Genomic DNA, 11,803 nt, shown 5'->3' with positions numbered 1-11,803 from the left:
TTTTTTTTTTTTTTGAGACAGGGTCTCATTCTGTCACCCAGGCTGCAGTGCAGTGGCTCAATCACAGCTCATTGCAACCTTGATTTCCTGGGCTGAAGCCTCCCACCTCAGCCTCCCAAATATTAATAGTTGAGACTACAGGCATGAGCCAATGTGCCTGGCCTACTCTCTTTTTTATGCAATTAACAGCATTTTGACATCAGCCAACCAAATAAGCAACAATAGGGTGGTTCCATTTGACTACCATGGCACATGGCTCCTGACACTGGGAAACTCTTTCTGGGCCCTGAAGAATGTTTTATTTTCTATCAGAGGCAATGGTAGTTCTCTGTAATTATTCACTGAAATTGGTTTTCCCCTTGAGGGGCAGATAAAAGGGTCTGAGGAGTCCCTCCCTATGCTTGTCTTATCAATGAAATGAGTTCCCAGACTGGATGGAGGAAATACCTTGAAGGATGTATCAGTCAGGGTTCAATCAGAGAAACAGAACCAGTAGAAGATATATATGAAGAGATTCATTGCAAGAAATGGGCTAACACTGTTGTAGGGAGTGAAATCTGTAGGGTGAAATCCGAGTCTGAAATCCGTAGGGTGGGCCATCAAGAAGAGCAGGCTGGAACTCTCAGGCACATGCTAAAGCTACTATTCACAGGGAGAATACTGTTCACAGGGCCTTCAGCTCTGGTCTTAAGGCCTTTCAACAGATTGAATCAGACTCACCCAGATTATCAAGGATAATCTCCCTTACTTAAAGTCAAATGGCTGTGGACTCTAATCACGTCTACAAAATAGCTGTACAGCAACACCTAGATTCATTTGATTGAATAACTGGGAACTGTAGCCTAGTGGAGTTGAAATTAAGGAGAGGAGGAGAAGAAAAAGAAAAGGAAAAAAAGTGTCCTTTTAGTGGGTGAAATTATATGAAGTCTGCTGGTAGTGGAGGAGGAGGAGGAGGGAGAACGAAACAGAGGAAAAGAAGGAAGATGCCAGGAAGTCAGCAGAGGGCTTCCATAACCAGGATTATGATGACAAGTAAAAGGTTGTGGAAAAAAAAAAGTTGAACCAGCCACATTACACCACATATACAAAGCATTCTCCGTGCATGAAGGATTTATACAAATCCACTAGATAAGACGTTTTATCACATACTCCAGAAAAGAGGGAGGATTCTGCAAGTGGAAACAGTTGCCCTTGATAGCAACAGCAGAGACTCTGAGGAAGGGGATGGCTCACAGCCACAGTGTTCAAGAGATCACTGGATAGAGCTTCCTCATGGCCAATCAAAATTGTTAGTGCCATATTCATTGATCTAGAAATTCTGCTTCAAGGAATGTATTCTATATGTATTCATTCTACATATAGTCTATGAATTTATTCTATATATTCTATAAGTAAATATATATAAATATAGATACACACACACACTCTCACTCTGTCACCTCAGCTAGAGTGTAGTGGCGGGATCTTGGCTCACTGCAACCACCGCCTCCCGGGTTCAAGCGATTCTCCTGCCTCAGCCTCCCAGGTAGCTGGAACTACAGGCATGTGCCACCATGCCCGGCTAATTTTTGTACTTCTTGTACAGACAGTGTTTTGCCATGTTGGCCAGGCTGGTCTCGAACTCCTGGCCTCAGGAGATCTGCCTGCCTCAGCCTCCCAAAGTGCTGGGATTGCAAGCATAAGCCACCACACCAGGCCTATAAGTATATATTTTAAATGACACATGTACAAAAATATTCACTGAAACAGTCTGCAAGAGCAAAAAATTAAAAGTAACATAAAAGTCCACCAGTATGACATTGATTCAATATGCAGTGGTACAACTAGCAGTGTCATACTGAGAGGTGAAGCCAGTTGGACTTCCTGGGTCAAGTGGGGTCTTGGGAAGCTTTTCTGTCTAGCTAAAGGATTGTAAATGCACCAATCAGCACTCTGTGTCTAAAGGACTGTAGATGCACCAATCAGCACTCTGTAAAACACACAAATCAGCACTCTGTGTCTAGCTAAAGGATTGTAAATGCACCAATCAGCACGCTGTGTCTAGCTAATGGGATAGAGGCTTGGAGAGCTTTTGTGTCTAGCTAAAGGATTGTAAATGCACCAATCAGTGCTCTGTGTCTAGCTAAAGGATTGTAAATGCACCAATTAGCACTCTAAAAATGCACCAATCAGTGCTCTACGTCTAGCTAAAGGATTGTAAATGCACCAATCAGCACTCTGTAAAAATGCACCAATCAGCACTCTATGTCTAGCTAAAGGCTTGGAAATGCACCAATCAGCACTCTGTAAAAATGCACCAATCAGCACTCTGTGTCTAGCTAAAGGATTGTAAATGGCTCAATCAGCACTCTGTAAAATGGACCAATCAGCAGGATGTGGGTGGGGACCAATAAGGAAATAAAACCTGGCCACCCCAGCCAGCAGCAGCAACCTGCTCGGGTCCCCTTCCACACTGTGGAAGCTTCGTTCTTTTGCTCTTCACAATAAATCTTGCTGCTGCTCACTCTTTGGGTCCGTGCCACCTTTAAGAGCTGTAACACTCACCGTGGAGGTCCATGGGTTCATTCTTGAAGTCAGTGAGACCAACTACTCACTGGAAGGAACCAACTCCAGACACATCCTGGCAACCCAGATGGGACTATCGCCAAGCAGTGGGTACCATTGGACCCCTTTCGCTTGCTAGTCTGTCCTATTTTTCCTTAGCATTCAGGGGCTAAATACCAGGCACCTGTTGGCCAGTTAAAAGCAACTAGCGCAGCCGCCAGACTAAAGACACAGGTGTCAGGCTTTCTGGGAAAGCGCTCTCTAACAACCCCCAACTCTTAGGAGTTGGGAGTGTTGGTTTAACTAGAACCAGTTTCCACTTTTCCTATACTTCTGGACTGAGCTGAGGGTCAACAGAGAGGAAAGCCATTCAGCTCTGGGGTCCCGACAAAAAGTTGGTTGACCCTGTAGCCATGAGCAGAACTCTCAAAGTCATGTCGCCCAAACAAGACTCGCCCATCTATCCTATCTATCCTGATTCTTGCCTCCTGGGTCTCAACCCCTATCAGACAAACTTCCTCCCACTCTCTTCTCTGAGACTTGTCCCACTTTTAAAAACCACTCCCTGTCTCCGGTGCTTTTCTAGTTTCTCCTAGAAGAATGATTTCTAGTATAAACTTCAGGACTCTGTTCCCTTCTTTAGGTACCTGGGCTCAGCAATCAGAAAGACATATTTTTTGCCCAAAGCCCTGTCGGTGGTGGGGGGGCACTATCTGGAATTTTAGGATCCCTCCTCAGACTAGCAGGTCTAACAAAAGCTATTCCTGAAGCTAGGATATGGGGAGCCTCAGAAATGATATCCTTCCTATTCATATGATGAGAAGCGAGGACAAAAGGCGTCACTCTTCCAACCCTGGAGATCCCTTCCCTCCCTCAGGATATGGCCCTCCACTTCATTTTTGGGGGCATAACATCTTTTTTTTTTTTTTTTTTTTTTTTTTTTTTTTTTTTGAGAGAAGTCTCGTTCTTGTCCCCCAGGCTTGAGTGCAATGGCTTGATCTCGGCTCACTACAACCTCCACCTCCCGGGTTCAAATGGTTCTCCTGCCTCTGCCTCCCAAGTAGCTGGGACTAAGGCGCCTGCCACCATGCCTGGCTAATTTTTGTATTTTGTAGTAGAGACAGTGTTTCACCATGTTGGCCAGGCTGATTTCGAACTCCTGACCTCAGGTGATCCGCCCACCTCAGCCTCCCAAAGTGCTGGGATTACAGGCGTGAGCCACCACACCCGGCCTTTTTGGGCATAATACCTTTATAGGACAGGGGTAAGGTCCCAATACTAGCAGGAGAACACTTAGGACTCTAACAGGTTTCTGAGAATGTGTCGGTAAGGGCCACTAAATCTGACCTTCCTTGGTCCTCTTTGTGGTCTAAGAGGAAAACTAGGGTTTCTGCTGCTGCGTCGGTGAGCACAACTATTCTGATCAGCAGGGTCCAGGGACCGTTGCAGGTTCTTGGGCAAGTGAGGTTTCTGCTGCTGCGTCGGTGAGCACAACTGTTCCTATCAGCAGGGTCCAGGGACCGTTGTGGGTTCTTGGGCCAGTGAGGGGAACAAACAAACCAAAACCATGGGCGGTTTTTTCTTTCAGATGGGAAACACTCAGGCATCAACAGGCTCACCCTTGAAATGCATCCTAAGCCATTGAGACCAATTTGACCCACAAACCCTGAAAAAGAAGCGGCTTATTTTTTTTCTGCACTATGGCCTGGCCCCAATATTCTCTCTCTGATGGGAAAAAATGGCCACCTGAGGGAAGTATAAATTACAATACTGTCCTCCTGCTTGACCTTTTCTGTAAGAGGGAAGGCAAATGGAGTGAAATACCTTATGTCCAAGCTTTCTTTTCATTGAAGGAGAATTCACAACTATGCAAAGCTTGCAATTTACATCCCACAGGAGGACCTCTCAGCTTACCCCCATATCCTAGCCTCCCTACAGCTCCCCTTCCTATTAATGATAATCCTCCTCTAATCTCCCCTACCCAGAAGGAAAGAAGTAAAGAAATCTCCAAGAGACCACAAAAACCCCTGGGCTATCGGTTATGATCCCTTCAAGCTGTAGGGTGAGGGGAATTTGGCCCAACCTGGGTACATGTCCCCTTCTCCCTCTCTGATTTAAAGCAGACCAAGGCAGACCTGGGGACGTTTTCAGATGATCCTGAAGGGTATATAGATGTCCTACAGGGTCTAGGGCAAACCTTCTATTTCACTTGGAGAGATGTCATGCTATTGTTAGATCAAACCCTGGCCTTTAATGAAAAGAATGTGGCTTTAGCTGCAGCCCGAGAGTTTGGAGATACCTGGTATCTTAGTCAAGTGGATGATAGAATGACAGCCAAAGAAAGGGACAAATTCCCTACTGGTCAGCAAGCCGTCCCCAGTATGGATCCCCAATGGGACCTAGACTCACATCATGGGGACTGGAGTCATAAACATCTGCTGACCTGTGTTCTAGAAGGACTAAGGAGAATTAGGAAAAAGCCCATAAATTATTCAATGATGTCCACCATAACTCAGGGAAAGGAAGAAAATCCTTCTGCCTTCCTCAAGTGGCTATGGGAGGCCTTAAGAAAATATACTCCCCTGTCACCTGACTTCCTCGAGGGTCAATTAATCCTAAAAGATAAGTTTATTACCCAATCAGCTGCAGATATCAGGAGAAAGCTCCAAAAGCGAGCCCTGGGCCCTGAACAAAATCTGGAGGCATTATTAAACCTGGCAACTTCGGTCTTCTATAATAGGGACCAAGAGGAGCAGGCCAAAAAGGAAAAGCGAGATCAGAGAAAGGCTGCAGCCTTAGTCATGGCCCTCAGACAAACAAACCTTGGTAGTTCAGAAAGGACAGAAAATGGAGCAGGCCAATCACCCGGTAGGGTTTGTTATCAGTGTGGTGTACAAGGACACTTTAAAAAAGATTGTCCAACAAGAAACAAGCTGCCCCCTCGCCCATGTCCACTATGCCGAGCCAATCACTGGAAGGTGCAAAGTTTCTCTGGGTCAGAAGCCCCCAACCAGCTGATCCAACAAAAGGACTGAGGGTGCCCAGGGCAAGCGCCAGCTCATGTCATCACCCTCACTGAACCCCGGGTATGTTTAACCATTGAGGGCCAGGAAATTGACTTCCTCCTGGACACTGGTGCGGCTTTCTCAGTGTTAATCTCCTGTCCCAGAGAGCTGTCCTTGAGGTCCGTTACCATCCGAGGAATCCTGGGACAGCCTTTAACCAGGTATTTCTCCCACCTCCTGAGTTGTAATTGGGAGACTTTGCTTTTGTCACACGCCTTTCTCATTATGCCTGAAAGTCTCACACCCTTATTAGGGAGGGACATATTAGCCAAAGCTGGAGCTATCATCTACGTGAATATGGGGAACAAGTTATCCATTTGTTGTCCCCTGCTTGAGGAGGGAATCAATCCTGAAGTCTGGGTATCAGAAGGACAATTCGGAAGGGCAAAAAATGCCCCCCCAGTCCAAATCAGGCTAAAAGACCCCACCACTTTTCCTTATCAAAGGCAATATCTCTTAAGGCCTGAAACTCACAAAGGATTACAGGATATTGTTAGACATTTAAAAGCTCAAGACTTAGTAAGAAAATGAAGCAGTCCCTGCAACACCCCAATTCTAGGAGTACAAAAACCAAACGGTCAGTGGAGACTAGCACAAGATCTTAGACTCATCATTGAGGCAGTAATTCCTCTATATCCAGTTGTACCCAACTCCTATACCCTGCTCTCTCAAATACCAGAGGAAGCAGAATGGTTCACAGTTCTGGACCTCAAGGATGCCACCTTTTGTATTCCCCTGCTCTCTCAAATACCAGAGGAAGCAGAATGGTTCACAGTTCTGGACCTCAAGGATGCCTTCTTCTGTATTCCCCTGCACTCTGACTCCCAGTTTCTCTTTGCCTTTGAGGATCCCACAAGACCACACATCCCAACTTACATGGACGGTCTTGCCCCAAGCATTTAGGGATAGCCCTCATCTGTTTGGTCAGGCACTGGGGCAAGATCCAGGCCACTTCTCAAGTCCAGGCACTCTGGTCCTTCAGTATGTGGATGATTCACTTTTGGCTACCAGTTTGGAAGCGTCATGCCAGCAGGCTACTCTGGATCTCTTGAACTTTCTAGCTAATCAAGGGTACAAGGTGTATAAATCAAAGGCCCAGCTCTGCCTACAAGTCAAATATCTAGGCCTAATCTTAGCCAGAGGAACCAGGGCCCTCAGCAAGGAATGAATACAGCCTATACTGGCTTATCCTCGCTCTAAGACATTAAAACAGTTGTGGGTTCCTTGGAATCACTGGCTTTTGTCGACTATGGATCCCTGGATACAGCGAGATGGCCAGACCACTCTATACTCTAATCAAGGAGACCCAGAAGGCAAATACTCATCTAGTGGAATGGGAACCAGAGGCAGAAACAGCCTTCAAAACCTTAAAGCAGGCCCTAGTACAAGCTCCATCCTTAAGCCTTCCCACAGGACAAAACTTCTCTTTATACATCACAGAGAGAGCAGGAATAGCTCTTGGAGTCCTTACTCAGACTCATGGGACAACCCCACAACCAGTGGCATACCTAAGTAAGGAAATTGATGCAGCAGCAAAAGGCCAGCCTCACTGTTTATGGGTCGTAGCGGCGGTGGCCGTCTTAGTGTCAGAGGCTATCAAAATAATACAAGGAAAGTATCTCACTATCTGGATTACTCATGATGTAAATGGCATACTAGGTGCCAAAGGAAGTTTATGGCTATCAGACAACCACCTGCTCAGATACCAGGTGCTACTTCTTTAGGGACCGGTGCTTCAAATAAGCACACGTGTGGCCCTCAACCCTGCCACTTTTCTCTCAGAGGATGGAGAACCAATTGAGCATGACTGTTAACAAATTATAGTCCAGACTTACGCCACCGAGAGGATCTCTTAGAAATCCCTTAGCTAATCCTGACCTTAACCTATATACCAATGGAAGTTCATTTGTGGAGAATGCCATATGAAAGGCAGGTTATGCCATAGTTAGTGATGTAACAGTACTTGAAAGTAAGCCTCTTCCCCCAGGGACCAGCACCCAGTTAGCAGAACTAGTGGCACTTACCCAAGACTTAGAACTGGGAAAGGGAAAAAGAATAAATGTGTATACTGATAGCAAGTATGCTTATCTAATCCTACATGCCCATGCTGCAATATGGAAAGAAAGGGAATGCCTAACCTGTGGGGGAACCCCCATTAAATACCACAATGAAATCATGGAGTTATTGCACGCAGTGCAAACACCCAAGGAGGTGGCAGTCTTACACTGCCGAAGCGAAAGTCAAAGGGGGCAGAAGGGAGAGACAGAAAGAGAGAGACAGAGAAAGAAAAAGAGACAGAAAGTCAAAGAGAAAGAGAGAAAGAAAGAGACAGAAAGTCAGAGAGAAAGAGAACGAGAAAGAGAGAGAGGAAGAGACAGAGAGACAGTAAGTCAGAGAGAGAGGAAGAGAGAGAGACAGAAAGTCAAAGAGATAAGGAAAGAGAGAGAGGAAGAGACAGACAAAGGAGGAGTCAAAGAGAGAGACAGGCAGAGGAAGAGACAGACAAAGAGGCAGTCAAAGAGCAAGAGGGGAAGAGACAGAGACAGAGAAGGAGTCAAAGAGCGAAACAGAAAGTCAAAGAGAAAGAGAGAGAAGTAGTAAAGAAAAAACAGTGTGCCCTATTGCTTTAAAAGCCAGGGTAAATTTAAAACCTATAAATGATAATTGAAGGTCTTCTCCATGACCCTGTAACACTCCAATACCACCTTGTTGTCAGTGGTCAGTGTAAACAAGAGTGTAGCCCAAAAGCACTGAGGCCACTGACGACCCATAGCCTTCCTGTCAAAAATCCTTAACCCAGCAGGTTTTCTAACAGGGAATCTTAATTAATTACTACACAAAGATCCAACCAGATATAGGAGGAATTCCCTTCAGGACAGGACAATAGATGGTTCCTTCTGGGGGATTAAGGGAAAAAGACACAATGGCTATTCAGTAAGTGATAAGGAAACTCTTGTAGAAGCAGAATTAGGAAAATTACCCAATAATTGGTCTGCTCAAACATGTGAGCTGTTTGCACTCAGCCAAACCTTTAAGTACTTACAGAATCAGGAAGGAGCCTTCTATACCAATTCTAAGTGAATATGAACTGAATGAGATTTTATTAATAGCAGAGAAAAATTAAAATCCCAAACTTACAAGGTTTCCAACAAAAGTGAAGTTTGCTAAAAGTTAACAGTGTAACATGTATTATCCTAACTTCTAATCTTATGGAAATCAGACCCTATCAGTGCCCCTCAAAGCTCAAGTCCGTCAGCACTGGGCCATACAACTAATACCCCTACTTATAGGGTTAGAAATGGCCACTGCTACAGGAACTAGAATAGCAGGTTTATCTATTTCATTATCCTACTACCACACACTCTCAAAGGATTTCTTAGACAGTTTACAAGAAATAACAGAATCTATCCTTACTCTACAATCCCAAATAGACTCTTTGGCAGCAGCAACTCTCCAAAACCACCGAGGCCTAGACCTCCTCACTGCTGAGAAAGGAGGACTCTGAACCTTCTTAGCGGAAGAGTATTGTTTTTACACCAACCAGTCAGGGATAGTACGAGATGCTGCCTGGCGTTTACAGGAAAAGGCTTCTGAAATCAAACAACGCCTCTCAAACTCTTATACCAACCTCTGGAGTTGGGCAAGATGGCTTCTCTCCTTTCTAGGTCCCGTGACAGCCATCTTGCTATTACTCTCCTTCCGGCCCTGTATTTTTAACCTCCTTGTCAAATTTGTTTCCTCTAGGATCGAGGCCATCAAGCTACAGATGGTCTTACAAATGGAATTCCAAATGAGCTCAACTAATAATTTCTACTGAGGACCCCTGGACCAACCTACTGGCCCTTTGACTGGCCTAAAGAGTTCCCCTTTGGAGGATACTACAACTGCAGGGCTGCTTCTTCACCCCTATCCAGCAGGAAGTAGCTAGAGTGGTCATTGCCCAATTCCCAACAGCAGTTGGGGTGTCCTGTTTGGAGTGGGGATTGAGAGGTGAAGCCAGACTTCCTGGGTCGAGTGGGGACTTGGAGAACTTTTCTGTCTAGCTAGAGGATTGTAAATGCACCAATCAGTGCTCCATGTCTAGCTAAAGGATTGTAAATGCACCAATCAGCACTCTGTAAAATGGACCAATCAACACTCAGTAAAATGGGCCAATCAGCGCTCTGTAAAATAGACCAATCAGCAGGACGTGGGCAGGGACAAATAGGGGAATAAAAGCTGGCCACCCCAACCGGCAGCAGTAACCCACTTGGGTCCCCTTCCATGCAGTGGAAGCTTTGTTCTTTCACACTTCACAATAAATCTTGCTGCTGCTCACTGTTTGGGTCTGTGCCACCTTTAAGAGCTGTAACACTCACTATGAAGGTCCACAGCTTCATTCTTGAAGTCAGTGAGACCAAGAACCCACCGGAAGGAATCAACTCTGGACACAATACTATGCAGTCACAAAAACCATGAGCAGCTCTATATAGACTCACTTGGAAAGATATACTTCCAGGATATACCCTTTCGGGGGTGTCCAATCTTTTGGCTTCCCTGGGCCACACTGGAAGAAGAATTGTCTTGGGCCACACATAAAATACACTAACACTAACAGTAACTGATAAGCTAGCTATATTTTTTTAAATTGCCAAAAAATCTATTTATTTATTTAGAGATGGAGTCTCATTCTGTTGCCCAGGCTGGAGTGCAGTGGCACAATTTCGGCTCACTGCAACCTCTGCCTCCCAGGTTCAAGCGATTCTTCTGCCTCAGCCTCCCTAGTAGCTAGGACTACAGGTGTGTGCCACCACGCCCAGCTAATTTTTTGTATTTTAGTAGAGATGGGGTTTCTCCATGTTTGCCAGGCTGGTCTTGATCTCCTGATCTCAGGTGATCTGCCTGCCTCGGCCTCCCAAAGTGCTGGGATTACAGGCATGAGCCACTGCACGCAGCCCAAAAATCTCATAATATTTTAAGAAAGTTTACAAATTTGTGTTGAGATGCATTCAAAGCAGTCCTGCGCCACCTGAGGCCCACGGTCTGCAGATTGGACAAGCTTGCCTCAAGTGGAAGAAGCAAGGTGCAAAACGGTGGGCATATAATGCTAAAATTTGTTTGTTTTGAGACAGGGTCTTGCTTTGTCATCCAGGCTGGAGTGCAGTGGCACAATTGTAGCTCACTGAGGCCTCAAATTCCTGGGCTCTCAAATAGCTGGGACTACAGGGGAGAACCACCAAGCCTAACTAATATTTAAAATTTTTGTAGATATGGGGGTGGAGGTGGGGGGTCTCCCTGTGTTGCCCAGGCTGATCTCCAGCTCCTTGTTTCCAGAGATCCTCCCACCTCTGCCTCCTAAAGTGTTGGGATTACAGGCATGAGCCACTGCAGCCGGTGGAGGTGCTGTTTTTCTAAACTATGAATCTGGAGTATGTCACAGAATTTACCAAACTTTCTGACCTCTCTCTGCTCCTACTGCCTTACACAGGGTTGAATAGCACTTCCACAAGTAACCCACAAAGCGCTTCTACAGAACAATGCCTGGGCAAAAGCTGAAAACCTTGCGAACATAAGGGGGCATTTCCACTTCTTCCAACTGAAAGCAGAGATTCTGGAAGAGTAGGAAAGATACAGCAGCGGTGAATGCAGAGCTATTTGACAGTGTCTGAGAAAACAATCTGGCTTTTTGGACCGTGACTTAAGACATTGTAACAAGGTTTTAGCACAGAGAGCACATTTCTTAAGGGCTGGAGCGTGTTTGCTTGGAGACATGCCAATTAGATCATGTGAGTTTTAAGCAGAAAACAAAGTAAGAGTTAGCTCACGCCTGTAATCCTAGCACTTTGGAAGGCCGAGGCAGGCAGATCACGAGGTCAGGAGTTCGAGACCAGCCTGGCCAACATAGTGAAACCCCGTCTCTACTAAAAATACAAAAAATTAGCCAGGCATGGCGCTCCTGTAGTCCCAGCTACTCAGGAAGCTGAGGCAGGAGAATCGCTTGAACCCAGGAGGCGGAGGTTGTGGTGAACCGAGATCGCGCCACTGCACTCCAGCCAAGGCTACAGAGTAAGACTCCGTATTTTTAAAAAAAAAGTTCAAAGAAAGTAAAAATGGTTGCAACGGAGCACAGTAAGAACGGCATTGCGCTTCCAGCCGCGGAGCAATGCCGGAGGTCGGGCCAGGGCCAGGGCTGAGGGCTGGGGGCTGGGGGCCTG

At 45.9% G+C, this 11,803-nt stretch overlaps 1 long non-coding RNA gene across 1 annotated transcript in view; it reads right to left on the bottom strand.

Moving 5' to 3' along the window:
* Positions 1-11,798, bottom strand: part of LOC105548168 — a 40,137-nt gene extending 28,339 nt beyond the window's left edge. The window contains exons 1-2 of the long non-coding RNA XR_001007348.1: positions 11,710-11,798; positions 1,748-1,750 (exon numbers count right to left, since the gene is read on the bottom strand). This is a non-coding gene — a long non-coding RNA (uncharacterized LOC105548168). The remainder of the gene's footprint in view (positions 1-1,747; positions 1,751-11,709) is intronic.
* Positions 11,799-11,803: the final 5 nt, after the last annotated feature.

The sequence above is a fragment of the Mandrillus leucophaeus genome, unplaced genomic scaffold (assembly GCF_000951045.1).
Source record: "Mandrillus leucophaeus isolate KB7577 unplaced genomic scaffold, Mleu.le_1.0 Scaffold401, whole genome shotgun sequence".
Lineage (NCBI taxonomy): Eukaryota > Metazoa > Chordata > Mammalia > Primates > Cercopithecidae > Mandrillus > Mandrillus leucophaeus.
The sequence above is the reverse complement of the archived record's forward strand: the minus strand, read 5'-3'. Positions and strand labels throughout refer to the sequence as shown.